This window comes from Lathyrus oleraceus, chromosome 4 (assembly GCF_024323335.1).
Source record: "Lathyrus oleraceus cultivar Zhongwan6 chromosome 4, CAAS_Psat_ZW6_1.0, whole genome shotgun sequence".
NCBI lineage: Eukaryota > Viridiplantae > Streptophyta > Magnoliopsida > Fabales > Fabaceae > Lathyrus > Lathyrus oleraceus.
In genome coordinates, this window is record NC_066582.1 from 401,213,836 (window position 1) to 401,231,378 (window position 17,543).

The window sequence follows — 17,543 nt, forward strand, 5'->3', positions numbered from 1 at the left end:
GCGTGATCCGAATCTTTAGCAATTGCATTCACCATCGCCTGACCATGCGCCGACATGGGATTGGCATTAACATTTGGAGACGGTGCAAAATTGATGGCTTTGGAATCCACCAGGTCTTGGACAATATGCTTAAAAGCTTTGCAATCTTCAATGTGATGTCCGGGTGCCCCAGCATGGAACTCACACCTGACATTCTCATCATAGCTGGCAGGCCTCTGATCAGGTTTCAACGGAGTCAACATCCTTGGCCGCACCAATCCAAGATCCATCAACTTTTTAAACAGAGAGGCGTAAGTTACGGGCGGCTTATCGAACTGACGATCAATCCCTTTTCCTCTCACCTGATATCCGGCTCTCTGTTGAGGTGGCTGACGTTGCTGTCGTACTGACTGATTACCAGCAGGTGTGGTTACCGCAACAGTGTGCTGGTAGTAACGATCCCTACCATGTCCTCTCTGAGCATACACAGCATTCGATTCACTCTCATTCTTGCGCTGACCATTCCCGAATGGCTTCTTTGATCCTGATGACGAAGCATTACCTTGTATCTTCCCCATTTTCAGCCAACTTTCAATTCTCTCCCCTGCCACCACAATGTCTGCAAAGTTGGTAATCGGGCATCCAACCATCCTTTCAGCGAAAACCCCTTGCAGGGTACCCATGAATAGATCAGTCATCTCCCGATCCACCAGCGGAGGTTGAACTCTGGCAGCCAACTCCCTCCACCTTTGTGCATACTCTTTAAACCCTTCACTTGACTTCTGAGACATACCCTGCAGCTGGGTACGACTCGGAGCCATGTCAGCATTGAACTGGTACTGTTTAAAGAATGCATCTCCCAGATCCTGCCAGCTCTTGATGTCAGCAGACTTCAACTTGGTGTACCACTCCAAGGATCCTCCAGACAGACTGTCCTGGAAGAAGTACATCCACAGTTTTTGATCCATCGTGTAGGCAGAAATTTTGCGGACAAAAGCTTGAAGATGAGTCTCTGGGCAAGAACTTCCATTGTATTTGTCAAATGCAGGCGCTTTGAACTTCTGTGGGATCACAATCCCCTCAACTAGCCCCATGTTCGACATGTTGACAAATCCCGGAGTAGCATGGCTTTCCAGAGCCCTTACCTTCTCTGCCAGTAACTGAATTTCTTTGCTTTGTGGTTGAACACCATATTGACCGAATGGCTCATTCAGCATAGAGAACTGATCAGCTTCTTTATCTTCCTCTCTATCGTCATCAACCCCGAAGAATGGCGGGAACAGACTGTCTTTCATGTTATGACCCATCGGCCCAGGTTGACCACCGGTAGCAGCACCGAAACCACCAGCATTGTTTACCATACCCACCGTTGCTCTCTTTCCACCATCTCTAGACCCCAGCCCCTGGTTGGAGACACCATCCAGGTTAACACCGCTGTTCGCTGCTGAAGCCCGCTCGAGCTTCTCAACCTTATCAGCCAGAGCTTTCTGACCAACTGCAAAGCCTTGCATAATGTTAATCAGTTCACTCATCTTGTCCTTCAGCTCGAGGATATCTGCGTTTGGGAGATCCATTAGTCTGGGAGTATTGCGCCTGGTGAAGTATCTGTGAGGACGGGTTGAGTGCAAAGGTACAGTTCTACGAGCTCGAGCAATGGTTCCTGTAACAGACAAGCACGTTAGAACCCGACACCTGCAAAACAGCAAACAGGTTAATATGCATGAATGCAACGTCTGTCCATATGAGGAAGATTCTGTCCTTTGATCCTGGTTTCATCGAGACAGATAAAAATTCGACGATAACATTCTGACATTCAGGATGTCTCTCAACCAGATTCTCAATCAATAATATTCCCCATATGGCTAGACGTAGGTTAGGTGCAGATGAATGCAAAATGAGAATGATACAGATGTATGAATGCAATGCATTGGGCCATCCTCCAAGTCATCCGATCAACTGTTGCACTGAAGCCCGATCTCTGAATCGATCATAACCATCTGAGGTGCTGATTAACCATAAGTCCGCCTCAAGGGTTCCGAAATAAACGGAACTGAAAGATATCATCATCATCACCAGACAATCTCTGAGCAGATACCCAATAATCTTTGAATCGGCCCGGGGAATCCTGAAATAAACGGATCCCCACTAATAAATAACACGGACAACACTCCGGCGTCTCGGCAATAAATGACCATAAATCCGACTCATAAATATGACTCTGATCAACTGTTGAATCGATAGTCACCATCAAAGTCACCATCTGAACATGCATCTGTAAGAATCACCCTCCCCTCACGGGTAAATTCTAATCAGGTCATCCTAAGGCGGACAATAGTCTCGACAATCAGGCAGAGATACTCAATGGGTTTGCCCTTTCGGGTGTGCCATTGTAGCTCTCCTAAGATCGTCTAAACCAAAGATCCGGGAAATGATCGGTCACCAGAGTCAACAGCTCAAAAGAGATAACTAAACCAAAGTGGAATATTCCACAATGGAAAGCCCTCCAATGAACCTCGTCCGGCTTGTGGTATGTCACGTTGCAACAATATACTAATATAGCAAATGAGGAACGTGAGACCATACTAATCCTAGGTGTACACTTGGGCCTGGGTTTTAGCCCCACTCAGAACACCCACCTCAAAACAGAGGAACCACCTGCACAGAGGACGGCAACATGATAGTATGATGCATGCAAACATTTATGCAAACATATACACAGTCAGAATAATAAATGCAATAAATAAAGCAACTCAAGCAACCTAAACCCTATCCTAGAACGCTAGGAGAGACTCGCCTAGGGAAAATGGACCAGCACAGGTCAACATCTTACAAAGTCCCCAGCAGAGTCGCCAGCTGTCGCATCCGCGAAAAACAACCGGCGGGCTGAAACAAAAACACAACACAGAGCCGCCACTGCGCGTTATTTATCCCAAGATAGGGAAATGAAACGCTCAGAGAAACCTGGAAAAAGCATGGTCTCGCGACCAAAGAGAAAGGGTAAGGGAGTCGGTTATGCAAGGGGAAGGTATTAGCACCCCTCACGTCCGTCGTACTTGACGGGATCCACGTTCTAAAAGAAAGAATAGGTTGCCAAAATAACCAGACAAACATCATACACACACTGAAGACCACACAGGTGGGGTTAAGAGGAAGAGGGCTCGCTAGGACATCGCATCCTATGCCTACGTATCTCGTCTGGAACGAGAATCAGAGCTACCGTAGTTCGGCTCACGCACGCCAAACAAGACACACACACCCACAGGCAAACCTGGAACCCGACAACCACTCGATGGAATTACGTCAGCTTCCGAACCAAACATACACAAGAAGGCAAACGTGGAGCCCGACCGCCAATCGTTGGACATACATCGGCATCCGAACCAAACATACACAATCAGGATACGTACAGCCAATCGCTGGGCTTACGTCCATATCCTGACACACAAGAAGATTAACAAGCAAACGCACACAAAAAGAAAAAAAGTGCCCGGAGAGACCTCGCGCGGTCTCCTGCCTACATACCTCGTCTGGAACGAGGATCAGGGCGATGTAGTTCCCCTGAAAGGGAAAGAAACTCTAACCAGAAACCAAGGGAAGACACATTACCAGGGAGCTGGACTCGAGCCTAGTGTTATCATGCATCATTGCCCTATGTTATGGTTTCTACCTACTTGCACAACTGCAAGCTAATCCTATCCAGGAAGAAAGCAAGCATGCAAGCATCAATCAATCAAAACAAGCATTTCAAACAAATATTCACATAGCACACTCTATAGCCAATCAAGTGGGCTCAAACAATAGGTTTGACTGCCGAGGCAAGTCATCTGTACAAGGGTAGTATTCGCTCTTAACCTTGCCATTAAGGGGCTAAGGTGAAGCTGATGAGAGGTGAGTGAAGATTAGACTTCACAGCTCTTATCCCTGATCAGGGAGAGCCTCAGACAAAGGAGCGTGGGTCCAGAATGGAGGGACCCTTCTACGCTCAAGACTCTGACTCGATTGCGCAACAGCACAAGATCTTGGGTTTGTGTCCCAATGCATCAACACACAGCCGTGTGAGCAGAGGGACGACTCAACAGAATAACGGGGGATAGATTGCATATCCCTATGATCCGCCAATTGCCTCATAGAGGTCTTTACCTGCTTGGCACAAATGTAAACAACCACAAACATCGCCTCTTAAGGAGGACTTCAGACAGTTGCCTGGCCAAGTAACAGGCCAGGTCTTCCAGACTACATGAAGAATAGAAGTCCTACCTCAATTGGTTTAAAAACCAAGCAGCAGCAAGCAAGTTCTTAAAGAACTGTAAGCGACTAAATGTACCTGAAATCAATCAAGTATCATCAGTACTCAGACAAACCAACAATAAACAGCAAAAGTCAATCTATACAGACAACACAAGTTAATGCACATAAATGCAAGCTATAATCCCAAGCTCAAGCTTTAATCCCTACAACACAAAGTCAAGTTAGTTCATAAACATCAACCAAACTCAATTCAAATTGCCTTGAAGCAATCTCCTTAAGCATTGTGCATTTCATCCTGAAAATCCAAACCAAATGTGAGAAACTAGACCACTAGGCCAAGCCTAGGGTCCAAAGGGGATAAAAAACTCTAAACAGCAAGTACAAACAAACCAAAATCACATTACAACAAATCAAAAGCAAATGCAATTGGTCCCATGCTCATATCAATCACCATTATCATTTTATGCACAATTTAACATTAATCATGCAATTTGCAACCCCAAATGACCAAACAGAACTATCTCACTCAAAAGCATACCAAATCAATTCAATTAATTCCACAAAAATTCACACCTAAACAGGACACATTCAATGTATAGCATGTCAATTTTCAGCTCAATTGGACAAAAGAAAGTAGGTCAATGAAAATCAAGAAGTCCAGACACAATTATACAAACCAATTCAAGGCATCCACATAAGCATCATCTTCCATAAATCATAAAACAGTGACAACATATTAGAAATGAATGCGATCAAAACCACAATGTCCTATAATGTGTCTAGAATTCTCATATCAAATTCCATCTTCATCCAATACCATATGAGAATTTCACAAAAGAAATACAAACATGTGTCACACAATGTTGCAAAATGAACCAACAGAGAAGAAAATTATCAATCAATTTGAAAATGCAACCAAAAATCCCAGCAAAATTCACATGTTATCTTGACATATCAATGATCATTCATGCAAAAACTTGGAGCAATCAAACATTTCTAGGCCAGGAAAATAAAATCATGAAGTTGACCTAGCTTGGTGTGACACAAATTGTCACACCTTACTTCAAAAAATCATATCTCCATCAGCATGTATCCAAAAATCATAAACTTTACATGGAAATCACCATCAACATGTCCAGAATAAGCACAAAAATTTTCATTCATTTCTTTAAAGGTATGAGCATTTCATGATAGTTTTGGCAAAGTGTATACAAATGTGACACATTCCACAAACCCTAAGCCAATTATTTTTCTATACATGCAAAAATTCCACAAAAATCATGATAAATTCTACAGATTTCAAGAAGAACAATGCAAAAAATCTCACCAAAATTGGATAAGAAACGAGTGAGATATGATTTTCCTAAGATCATGTAACAAAATGAAATAACACAAGAAAATAAAAACGAAATAATATAAATTAAATGTAGCAGTGGCAGTTTTGTAAATATGAAAGCCAGGGTCCAAAACGCACAGCATAAGTAATGCGCTGTCACCACACCAATGGACGGTTTCGGTGGGAAACAGGAAATTTGAAAACGCCATGCACAGAACGGATCAAACGAAGCATTTTCCAGAAATCATGAAGTTCTTCGCGAGTTCGTGTGTTCTTCATCTCCAGCAATGGTCATGAACGAAACTCAACGAAAATGGACAAGCGAGATACCGTTGGAACCTTCTCTCAACCTAGGTCACAAATATGCTAACGATTTTGCCTAACTCTCACTATATCTCACGGATCGATCAAAAAGAGAAATGACATCGAAACTTCAAATCGAAATATCTTCTTCTACAGTTAATCATTCCAAAAACCAAGAGCATCATGTTGTTCTACGTTGCATGAACTATAATAAGCATATAACAATTGAAGAAACCATGAGATTCGAAAACTAACCTTAAAGTGATGGCACCTTAAAGTGATGGCAGTGGTTGTTCTTTGAGTTCTTGCACGCAATTACCGAAAACAGATGAAGATGAAGCTTTAGGAAGTTGATTGGAACTTGTATTTCAGCTCAAGCACGATCCAGATGTGAGAAATCTCCAAACTCCATTGTTGAGCATGATGTGAACAGTCACGAATCCAATGCTTTCTTGCTCCAAATCACCAAAACAGTTGAAGCTAAGGATCTATGGAAGATGAAGCAAAAGGAATTTCGCAAAATGATTGAGAATTGAAGAAGTTTGGATCAAGAGAAGTTTGATGAAGATTGAAGAGTTTTTGCACTTTTGGAGGGAAAGTTAGTTATGGATCTTGAAAATTGCAATTGTGATTTGCATTCTGTTACAATTAGGCTTAAATACTCATGCTTAATCACTTTGTTAATCTCAAATTAGCACAAATGAGTGAAATTAGCATAATGCCATTTTCTTAATGCAAGCGCAAAAATGACTTTTCACATTAGGGCACATGACAGCAATGTGACAGCTCAGACACCTTCTAATTATCATTTGGAATGTGTTGGCTTTGGTCTCATGTTGATTGGCCTTGTACAATTCATTTTCACTATGCTATGCCAAAATTGCATTTTAAGTGCAAGTTCAAAAATAGCCTAACCAAATATTGCATCTTGAAAACTCATGACAGTTCAAACCACTTCTATTTGGCATATGTGATGTGTTGCAAAAACTCCCATTCCAAAATTCCAAGTATTTCTCAAGTTGGACCATTTTGCCCTTGGATTTTAATTAGTGCACTTGAAAATTGACCTTTTGCATTGACCATTTTTGATGAATTTTGATTATGCACCATGAAAGTACATGTGAAATGGAGTTTGCTCATAAAAAGATCACTCATTTTGGACACTCCATGTGAAAGTTATGCCCCTTTGATTATAGGTCTTTTTTTGAAATTGAATGGACCATAACTTGCCAACCATACATGGGAATTTCAAGTTCTTAGACTTTTTGGAAAGGTGAGACCAAGATCTACAACTTTCATGTTGAACAAATTTTCATTTGAAGCTTCCTTGGACATGTAATTTTATGGTGAAAAACTTTCCATTTTTGGAAACTTCCATTACAAGTCACTTTCTATTTTTGGCAATTTTTGTCCTGACTTTATTTTCTTCATTCTTGAGCTTTGACATGTCAAATGACACTTGTTTTAACATGAATGAAGTGTATCCAACTTTCTCCCACCTCCAAATCCATAAAATCAAGCACAGTTGACCACAATTGACTTTTTCAACTGATAGATGAATTTGGCAATGCACTGATCAATCTGAGCCCCAATCCTCTGATGAAATGGCTCAAGGATGAACCCTAGCCTCCATAAGCTCAATACAAACATGAAATGATCCCCATATCCATCACAGACCCTATCTCCTGCACAAACCCTGATTGGCCCAATACAACTGATTAGGGTTGACCAGTGGTCAAAACCCTAATCTCAAGGTATATGATCAAGCACTTGAATCTTCTGGATGACAACAAGACCATGATGATGATGATGTATCATTTCAATCAAGATGTAGCTCAATCTCCTTGAGAATCAAAACCCTAATTTGAACCACCATATCCTCAGATGATTAGTGATCCAATCCAATGAAACCCTAGCTTGCACATAACCTCTCCATCTTCTGATCAAAACTTGAGAGGATGATTTGCACAATGTAACCACATGATATGCAACATGCAATGCCTAATGACCTAAAAAATGATATGTAAATATGTTAAGCTAGTCCCAAGAGAAGAGGGCAAATTTTGAGGTGTTACAGTGGGCAACACCTGATGTTACCTCATACATTCATAATATTCAAATTCAAGGCGTAAAGTAGTAGGAACAAAGGCATACCTGATGAGAGAGATCGATCGAACGGCGCGGCTGGATTTGTAAAGCTCTGTTAGGTTTGTGTGAGGCGGAGGCAAAAGAGCGTGTGAATCGGAGTGAACTCCTCAGAGCTGCCTGAAGGTTGCTGCAGAGTAATTCCTAGGTCTCCTTCTCTCAAGGTCTTTCTCCCGTGGTTCTCCCAGTGTAACTCCAAGTGTCCTTTCCTCTACTGAAACTTCAGTATTTATAGACTGATTTCGTGGGTAATGGGCTTGGAATGAGGTCAGCTGAGGCCCAAAGCTTTCTGATATTTTCTGAAATGCACGCCCTTCGCCTAGCGAAGGATCTGCTCGCCTAGCGAGCATGACAGTGTTCATCGCTAGGCGAAGCATCTACTCGCCTAGCGAGCATGACAGCTCATCAACCGATTCTTGCTTCTTCAAGTCAGGCAATTTGCACGGTGAATAGGCCTCAATTGTACCTGTTGGATTGACCTGCTGAGATGCAATATGAAATGCTAAATGACCTAAAAAGTGAATGCATGAATGAGGAGGGAAAATTTTGGGGTGTTACAGCTGCCCCTATTCAATCAACTGGGGACCCAAAAAGAAGATAGCGGCGGCTTTCGTACTTTCGAGGTATCAAGGGATTGAATACAATAAAAGCCCAAAAATTTGCACTGAAGTGAAGTGAAGTAACAATTCCTTGAAAGAAGAATCCGGCTGGTACGGTGAGAGTCAGTCCGAATACCGAAAAAGAATGCTAACCTGGATACCAAAATAAATGGTAACACAGAAATAACCATGGCCTGAATGCCGCTCATCAGTCTGAATACTGGAGATGACTTCGATCTGAACATCGGGAAAACTGACCTGAATGCCACTTTGGTCTGAATACCTGAACATTGGCCTGAATGCCACTTCGGTCTGGATACCGGGAAAACTGGCCTGAATGCCATAAGTTGTGTTGACCTGATCGTCGGAAACTTCTTCGATCTGAATATCGGAAAACTGGCCTGAACGCCACTTCGGTCTGGATACCGGAACATTGGCCTGAATGCCACTTCGGTCTGGATACTGGGAAAACTGGCCTGAATGCCATAAGTTACGTTGACCTGATCGTCGAAAACTTCTTCGATCTGAATATCGGAAAACTGGCCTGAACGCCGCAAGTTGCATTGACCTGATCGTCGGAAACTTCTTCGATCTGAACATCGGACAACTGGCCTGAACGCCGCTTCAGTCTGGATACTGGAACATTCATGCCTGTCAGTATCGGCAGAGATAGAGAATGATGATAGAGGCGGCGCATGGGCCAATGACACTTGCTGGGGATAACAAAGGTAAGTCATGAACAATCTCCAGTCTGAGTATTGGAAACAACTTCTAGCTTATCACTTGGGATACCGAGAATGTTTTATGCTTACAATGCGTATGTTTGAATTTTTCAATGGCGTAATGCTCCATGAAAATTGAAATGCTACGCGATTTGGAAGGATGCAATGCAATATGATTCTACATGCAGGGATGCGAAATGCTGGGTAGAATGCCAAGCCGGGGCAAGGGGATCTGCTGGGGAAATGATTACCATCCTCTAGGCTCTGGCCAGGCTGCTGGAGATACACACCACAATGAACTCTGTGGGGAGGTGACTAGCCATGCGGTGCTCTAGCCATACCAAGACTCTGATCGGGGAAAGAATGGCATTGGAAGCCTGCTGCTGAGGAAAGCTACAATGATTCTGGCAACCACGATTTGCGAGAGATGACTCAGCAGGGAGAGCAAACACTGATACGGTACCGAGGTTCTGCTTCAAGGAAAGAAACCATGGATCTGGCATTTGGGATTATCGATCTGGCATCGAACTCTAAGGAGCAGCCACTTCTGCTGGGAAGATACAGTCTGGCACTGTCAACTCCGCTGGGGATATATAGTTTGGCACTGTCAACTCTACTGGGGAGTTTATGTCCTGAAACAAACGCTTGGGGAAGTACAGTGGTGAGAACCTGCTGGGGATTGAAGAATCCAACACTCTGATCAGCTCTGCAGGGATAAGACACCGGATTCGTCTGTTGACGACTTCACTGGGGAAGATATTCACGATCATCTGCAGGGGATTTTAAGGAAATGCCCCGAGGGTATCTGTTCTGAATAGACGATCCAAAGCACTTAAAATTTACAGCAATTTTAAATATTTATTAAGCATGTACCTGTAAAGCCCTTATGTGTCATGATGCAATGTTTATCAAAAATTCGGACGTCATTTTTGCAAACAAAACAGTAAAATGAAAATGAAAACAGAGATATACTGAATAACATGATTTTATTGATTGAATGGCCTCTGAATAGGCATTTACATCAGGAAGCAATCCCTGGAAAGAGGTAATCGCACAAAAGATAAAAACAGAAATTAATCTAATGGCAATGTGAAATGGATTTCTATTGGGTTCCAATTCTGCTATGACTTGCCCGTCTTCAAGATCCTCCAGATGATCAGCCTTCTGAGAAGGTGATTGGACTGTTTCCTACCTTTCGAAAATTTCCAGTCATTGGCACGAGATGAGATTCAGAACGCAGTCATTCGCTTAATCCCTAATTTTGCCTGGATCGCCCTTTTCGGGTTTTCAATCCACCGGGATACCCATTTTTGCCTAAGTTGCCTTTTCAGGTTTTCAACTTACCAGGTGTACAATCTCTTTTTATTTTTGTCCCTAATTTTTGCCCGAACCTTTTCATTTTCTTGGTTCGCCGGGACGCCCATTTTTTGCCTGGACTACTCTTTTTACTGTCCAGCGAGTCTATTTTATGCGAAGTATTTTTTAACTGCGTCTGAGTTCACAGGGGAAGTGAAGTTTTCACCATCCATAGTTGTAAGCATTAAGGCCCCACCATCAAAAACCTTGGTGACAATATACGGTCCATCATAGTTAGGAGTCCACTTGCCCCTGTGATCTGTCTGAGGAGGAAGGATTCTTTTTAACACTAGATCTCCAACTTGGAAACAACGAGGACGCACTTTCTGATCAAAGGCTCTCTTCATCCGACTCTGATACAACTGCCCACGACAAATGGCTGCCATTCGCTTCTCTTCGATAAGACTCAACTCATTGAACCTTGTCCGAATCCATTCAGCTTCGTCTAGCTTGACATCCAACAAGACTCTTAGAGAAGGAATCTCCACTTCAACAGGTAGGACTGCTTCCATACCATACACGAGGGAGTAAGGGGTTGCCCCGGTCGATGTACGTACTGAAGTGCGGTACCCATGCAAGGCGAAAGGTAGCATCTCATGCCAATCTCTGTACGTGACGACCATCTTCTGCACAATCTTCTTTATGTTCTTATTTGCCGCCTCAACGGCGCCGTTCATCTTAGGGCGGTAAGGGGAAGAATTGTGATGCTGAATGTTGAAGTTCTGACACAACTCCTTCATCATTTTGTTGTTGAGATTAGAACCATTATCAGTAATGATTCTTTCGGGAATCCCATAGTGACAAATGATTTCTTTCTTTGATGAAACGGGCAACCACATGTCTGGTGACATTCGCGAACGATGCTGCCTCGACCCACTTGGTGAAATAGTCGATGGCAACAAGGATGAAGCGATGCCCATTGGAAGCAGTCGGCTCAATCTTTCCAATCATGTCAATGCCCCACATGGCAAACGGCCACGGCGAAGACATCACATTCAGAGGATTCGGCGGTACATGCACCTTATCAGCATAAATCTGGCATTTATGACACTTCCGAGCATACTTGAAACAATCTGATTCCATGGTCATCCAATAATAACCCGCTCTCAACAATTTCTTAGCCATTGCATGTCCGCCGGCATGAGTACCGAAGGAACCTTCATGAACTTCCTGCATTAACATGTCCGCCTCGTGTATGTCCACGCATCTGAGCAAAACCATGTCGAAGTTCCTCTTATACAACACATCGTCTTTGTTCAAGAAGAAACTGCCTGCCAATCTTCTCAAAGTCTTTCTGTCATTGTTGGATGCCCCTGCAGGGTACTCTTGATTCTTCAGAAAGCACTTGATATCGTGATACCAGGGCTTGTCATCGACTACCAGTTCAGCAGCAAACACATATGCGGCCCTGTCAAGGCGCATCACATCGATCCTGGGAGCATGGTTCCAACGAATTACCTTGATCATGGAGGATAGAGTAGCAAGTGCGTCTGCCATCTAGTTCTCATCACGAGGTATATGATACAATTTTACTGTTGTGAAGAAAGTCAACAGTCTTCTCGTGTAGTCTCTGTAGGGGACCAGAGTGGGCTGGAGAGTATTCCAATCACCATTTACTTGATTGATCACCAGAGCTGAATCTCTGAAGATGTCCAGAGTCTTGATTCTCAGATCAATGGCTTGCTCAATACCCAAAATACATGCCTCGTACTCAGCTTCATTATTTGTGCACTCAAAAGTCAAACGAGCGGTGAAAGGTATGTGGGCACCTTTCGGAGTTGTAATGATAGCACCAATTCCACTTCCTCTAGCATTGACAGCCCCATCAAACAACAAAGTCCAATTTTCGTTTGGATCAGGTCCCTCCTCAACAACTGGCTCTTCACAGTCTTTCATCTTGAGGAACATGATGTCTTCATCAGGGAATTCAAACTTCATCGGCTCATAATCATCAATCGGCTGCTCGGCAAGGTAGTCTGACAGAATACTCCCTTTGATGGATTTTTGGGATGTATACTGGATATCATACTCTGTTAAAATCATCTGCCAACGGGCAACACGTCCGGTGAGAGCCGGCTTCTCAAAGATGTACTTCACTGGATCCATCTTAGAAATCAACAAGGTAGTATGGTTCAACATATACTGTCTCAGTCGCCGAGCAGCCCAGGCCAAAGCACAACAAGTTTTCTCAAGCTGCGAATATTTGACTTCACAGTCGGTAAACTTTTTGCTAAGGTAGTATATGGCATGCTCTTTTCGACCAGACTCGTCATGTTGTCCCAATACACACCCCATCGAGTTCTCGGTCACTGACAGGTACATTATCAGAGGTCTCCCAGGAACTGGAGGTATAAGGATCGGAGGTTTCTGTAGATACTCTTTTATCTTCTCGAAAGCCCTTTGACAATCTTCATTCCACCTGATAGCCTGATCTTTCCTCAGCAATTTGAAAATTGGCTCACACGTGGTTGTTAGGTGAGAGATGAACCTTGCAATGTAGTTCAACCTCCCTAAGAAACTACGGACTTGCTTCTCTGTTCTTGGCTCTGGCATTTCCTGTATCGCTTTTACTTTGTCGAGATCCACCTCAATCCCTTTTCCGCTAACAATAAAACCCAGCAATTTTCCCGATCTCACCCCGAAAGTGCACTTGTTCGGATTAAGTCTCAGTTTGAATTTCCTCAAACGCTCAAACAGTTTCTGCAAATTCACCAAATGTTCTTCTTCTGTCTGAGATTTGGCAATCATATCATCAACATAAACCTCGATTTCATGATGAATCATATCATGGAACAGAGTCACCATAGCTCGTTGATATGTTGCTCCGGCATTTTTCAGACCAAACGGCATCACCTTGTAGCAGAAGGTGCCCCATGGGGTTATGAAAGTTGTCTTTTCCATGTCCTCTGGTGCCATCTTGATTTGGTTATAGCCAGAAAAGCCATCCATGAAGGAGAATACCGAGAACTGAGCTGTATTATCCACCAAAACATCGATGTGAGGTAATGGGAAATCATCTTTAGGGCTAGCTCTGTTCAGATCCCGGTAGTCAACACACATCCGTACCTTTCCATCCTTCTTAGGTACTGGGACGATGTTTGCAACCCATGGCGGATAATTGGTGACTGCTAGAAACCCTGCATCCAACTGCTTTTGCACTTCTTCCTTTATCTTGACAGCCATCTCTGGTCTTGTTCTTCTGAGCTTCTGCTTGACCGGAGGACAACCTTCTTTGAGAGGCAAGCGGTGTACCACGATGTCTGTGTCCAGCCCAGGCATGTCCTGATAAGACCAGGCGAAGATGTCAACGTATTCTTGCAACAATCCAATCAGCCCTTTCTTCACATCATCTCTCAAAACAGCCCCTATCTTGATTTCTCTCTTGGCGTCCTCGGTGCCGAGATTAATCACTTCAACAGACTCTTGATGCGGTTGAATAACCCCTTCCTCTTGTTTTAATAACCTGGTAAGCTCTTCAGGGAGTTCACAGTCTTCATCACCCTCTTCTTCAGCTTGAAAGATTGGATTTTCAAAGTCGAAACGAGCCGTAGCAGAAACGTTATCAATAGGATCCGGTGATGTGCATCTGCATGAGTGATGGTATGTGCTTATGAGTGTGAACAAGAAGTGAAAACTAAACAAAACATTGCCATTTTTTTTTAAAAACTGCAAAAATAGAAAGACAGGGAACGAAATATTTGAATGCAAAAATACGTCCTTTATTTATGATAAAAATGCAAGTGTCACATAGACGGGCCCTACAATGAGTCATTACGCCCTGGGCGGAACGTAAGACTTGGATATGTATGGATAAACAAAGAAAATTACTCTTCAAGAAGAGTGACTTGGATAATCTCCTCAGAAGACCAATTATTGATGACTTCACCCGGGATCCTCGGACGCACCCAGTTGTCAATCACTATCCCCATCTTCTTCGTCGACTGCAGAGACTTGACCATACTGAATGATGCCAGCACTGGAGAAAGTGATCGGCCCCTGATGAGTCTGAAGTGTTGAAGTTGTAGAGATCTGACCAAACAAAATGAGAACACCACGGCGGTACCTGTTATGCATGACATGCTAATGAATATGTAAATGCAATGACATGTTTATCAATTCCAAAAGTATTCTACCCCCTTGATTCCAGTCTCACATTTGATAAATAGTGTAGAGAAAAAAAACTCCGACTAGGATCAAGAAGAAGATATAAACCCCACAGAAATGGATAAACATGTGTTAAGTGATATGAATGATGTGATGATGTGAATGCAATGCAGTGGCATGTCAATCAGGATTGCTGTATCTGCTTGAACATCTGTCAAGTTTCACTATCTGGAGAGAAATCAAGAGTACACCAAACAAAGGTCATGGGATGGATCATGTTATCCTTAATATCAACCACCCATTTTGGTGGATTATGGTTTACACCTTATCAACACCCGAGTTTCATTGATATTAAGGATACCTGATCGGATCAACCATGAATCAAGGGTTTGTCGCAAGTCACGAGCATGGAGTTTAGGTTAAGAACCACCCAAGAGGAGTGTACTAAGGTTTAAACCTGCCAAACATGTTCTACAAAAGGTTCCCATAGTCATAATCCCATCTTTCGGATATTATCAGAGGAACGACTACTCGTATTCCAACAATATTCTCAAGAGAGACTCTTATGAGTGTAGTATCGCGTAACAATCGTATCAAATCTCACACTTGAACGACTTTCGCACTACGTCCTACGAATAGGCCAAGATGGGTTTGGTAAACTAAGGTCCTTGGCTTCTTAGGTCTATATTGGAACAAGTAATGTCTAACCACAACTTACTTATGTGACATTATTGATCTCAACATGACCTCCACCAAGTGAATGGGCTTGCAAGTCAACTCGCTAAGGAATAACTCCACACAAGTTGACAGGACTATGCCATTCTCCTATCTTAAGTGCACTCGAGTTCGGGTATAGAACTCATCTCACAAAGATCACCAAGCAGCCATAGCCAACCAACAGATACAACAATGATATGTACATAATGCAATAAGGTAAAGCAGGTAAATAAATAACTGTACAAAAGCATGAACACCCAATAAACAAACAAACCACAAAAGCTAGGAGGGACTCGCTTAGGGAAGATGGACCAGCAAGAGGTCAACTTCTTAAAATCCCCAGCAGAGTCGCCAGCTGTCGCAACCTGAAAAATACAGTGTGCGAAAAAACAACCGGCGAAAGAGAATGACAGAAGAGTCGCCACCGTGCGTTATTCATCCCAAAGGAGGGAAAGGAAACGCTCGAAGTAAACCTAAAAAAGGGAAAGGACAAGACGGGGTCTCGCAACCAAATCTTGGGTTCGGGAGTCGGTTATGCGAAGGGAAGGTATTAGCACCCCTACGCATCCGTAGTACTCTACGGGATCCACTTTTGTAGTTTTTTTTTGTCTAAAGGGTGTGAGTTTATCTAATGTACTATTTACTAAAAGGTTAAGAGAAATGACTCGCGCGGATGTCGCATCCACTGCATACGTATCTCATCTGAATATGAGAATCAGAGTCTTCGTAGCTCGGCTGACCTATGGGTTGGGGGATGTGTGCTCGCTAAGACATCGCGTCTTATGCCTACGTATCTCATCTGGAATGAGAATCAGAGCAAGCCGTAGTTCGGCTAACTACGGGGTCATGGAATGGGTTTTGGATGAACGACGTTACTACGCAATCTATCGGATGCTCGACCTTTGGAGACTTACTCACCTGTAGTAGAAGGAGTAAACGTGTGTTATGGGTTTTAGGGTTTGGGATGCGCGAGGGCAAACGGGCAGTCCTTGACGAAGGAACCGCGCTACATGTGGGGATACGAATACAAAACACAAAACATGTATCTCAAAGTAAAATGCCACCAAGGGGCTCAAACATTGCCTCCTATCGAGGTCTTCCAGCTAAGAAAGCGATAAAGTACGAGAAAGGGAAAAAATTACCACACGGATAAAGATCCGAAGCTATAGCAGTTAAAGGCGCAAGAAACCCTGAAATCTCTCCAGCTGGACCGTCAAAGGAAATCAGTCAACACGAATAATCAAAATAAAACTCCTGGGGGTATCCCACAAATAAAGTGGGAAACCACGCGAGCGTCTCTGCAAAAGCCATGTGAGCCCTCACAAAACTCGACAAAGGGTTAGAGCAACAGGATGAAATCAAGAGAAAACAATGCCATGGAAACACAAGACAGGTTAGAATAAAGAGAACAAAAAAAACGAATATTGTCACGTTCGCGACTGCTTCGCCTAGCGAAGGCTTAGCGAAGCTTCGCTACAGGCTCGCCTAGCGAAGCGGCTAGCGAGGGCCTGCGGGTTTTGGATTTTTCGTTGATACCTGCACGATGTTAAGGACTCCAAACCCTATGGAATTCATCTCAAAAACGAAATTATTAAAACATTCGATGCATTGTTCATATATTTATACACAAACATAAACCCGTGGGCAACACCTGATGTTACCTCATACATTCATAATATTCAAATTCAAGGCGTAAAGTAGTAGGAACAAAGGCATACCTGATGAGAGAGATCGATCGAACGGCGCGGCTGGATTTGTAAAGCTCTGTTAGGTTTGTGTGAGGCGGAGGCAAAAGAGCGTGTGAATCGGAGTGAACTCCTCAGAGCTGCCTGAAGGTTGCTGCAGAGTAATTCCTAGGTCTCCTTCTCTCAAGGTCTTTCTCCCGTGGTTCTCCCAGTGTAACTCCAAGTGTCATTTCCTCTACTGAAACTTCAGTATTTATATAATGATTTCGTGGGTAATGGGCTTGGAATGAGGTCAGCTGAGGCCCAAAGCTTTCTGATATTTTCTGAAATGCGCGCCCTTCGCCTAGCG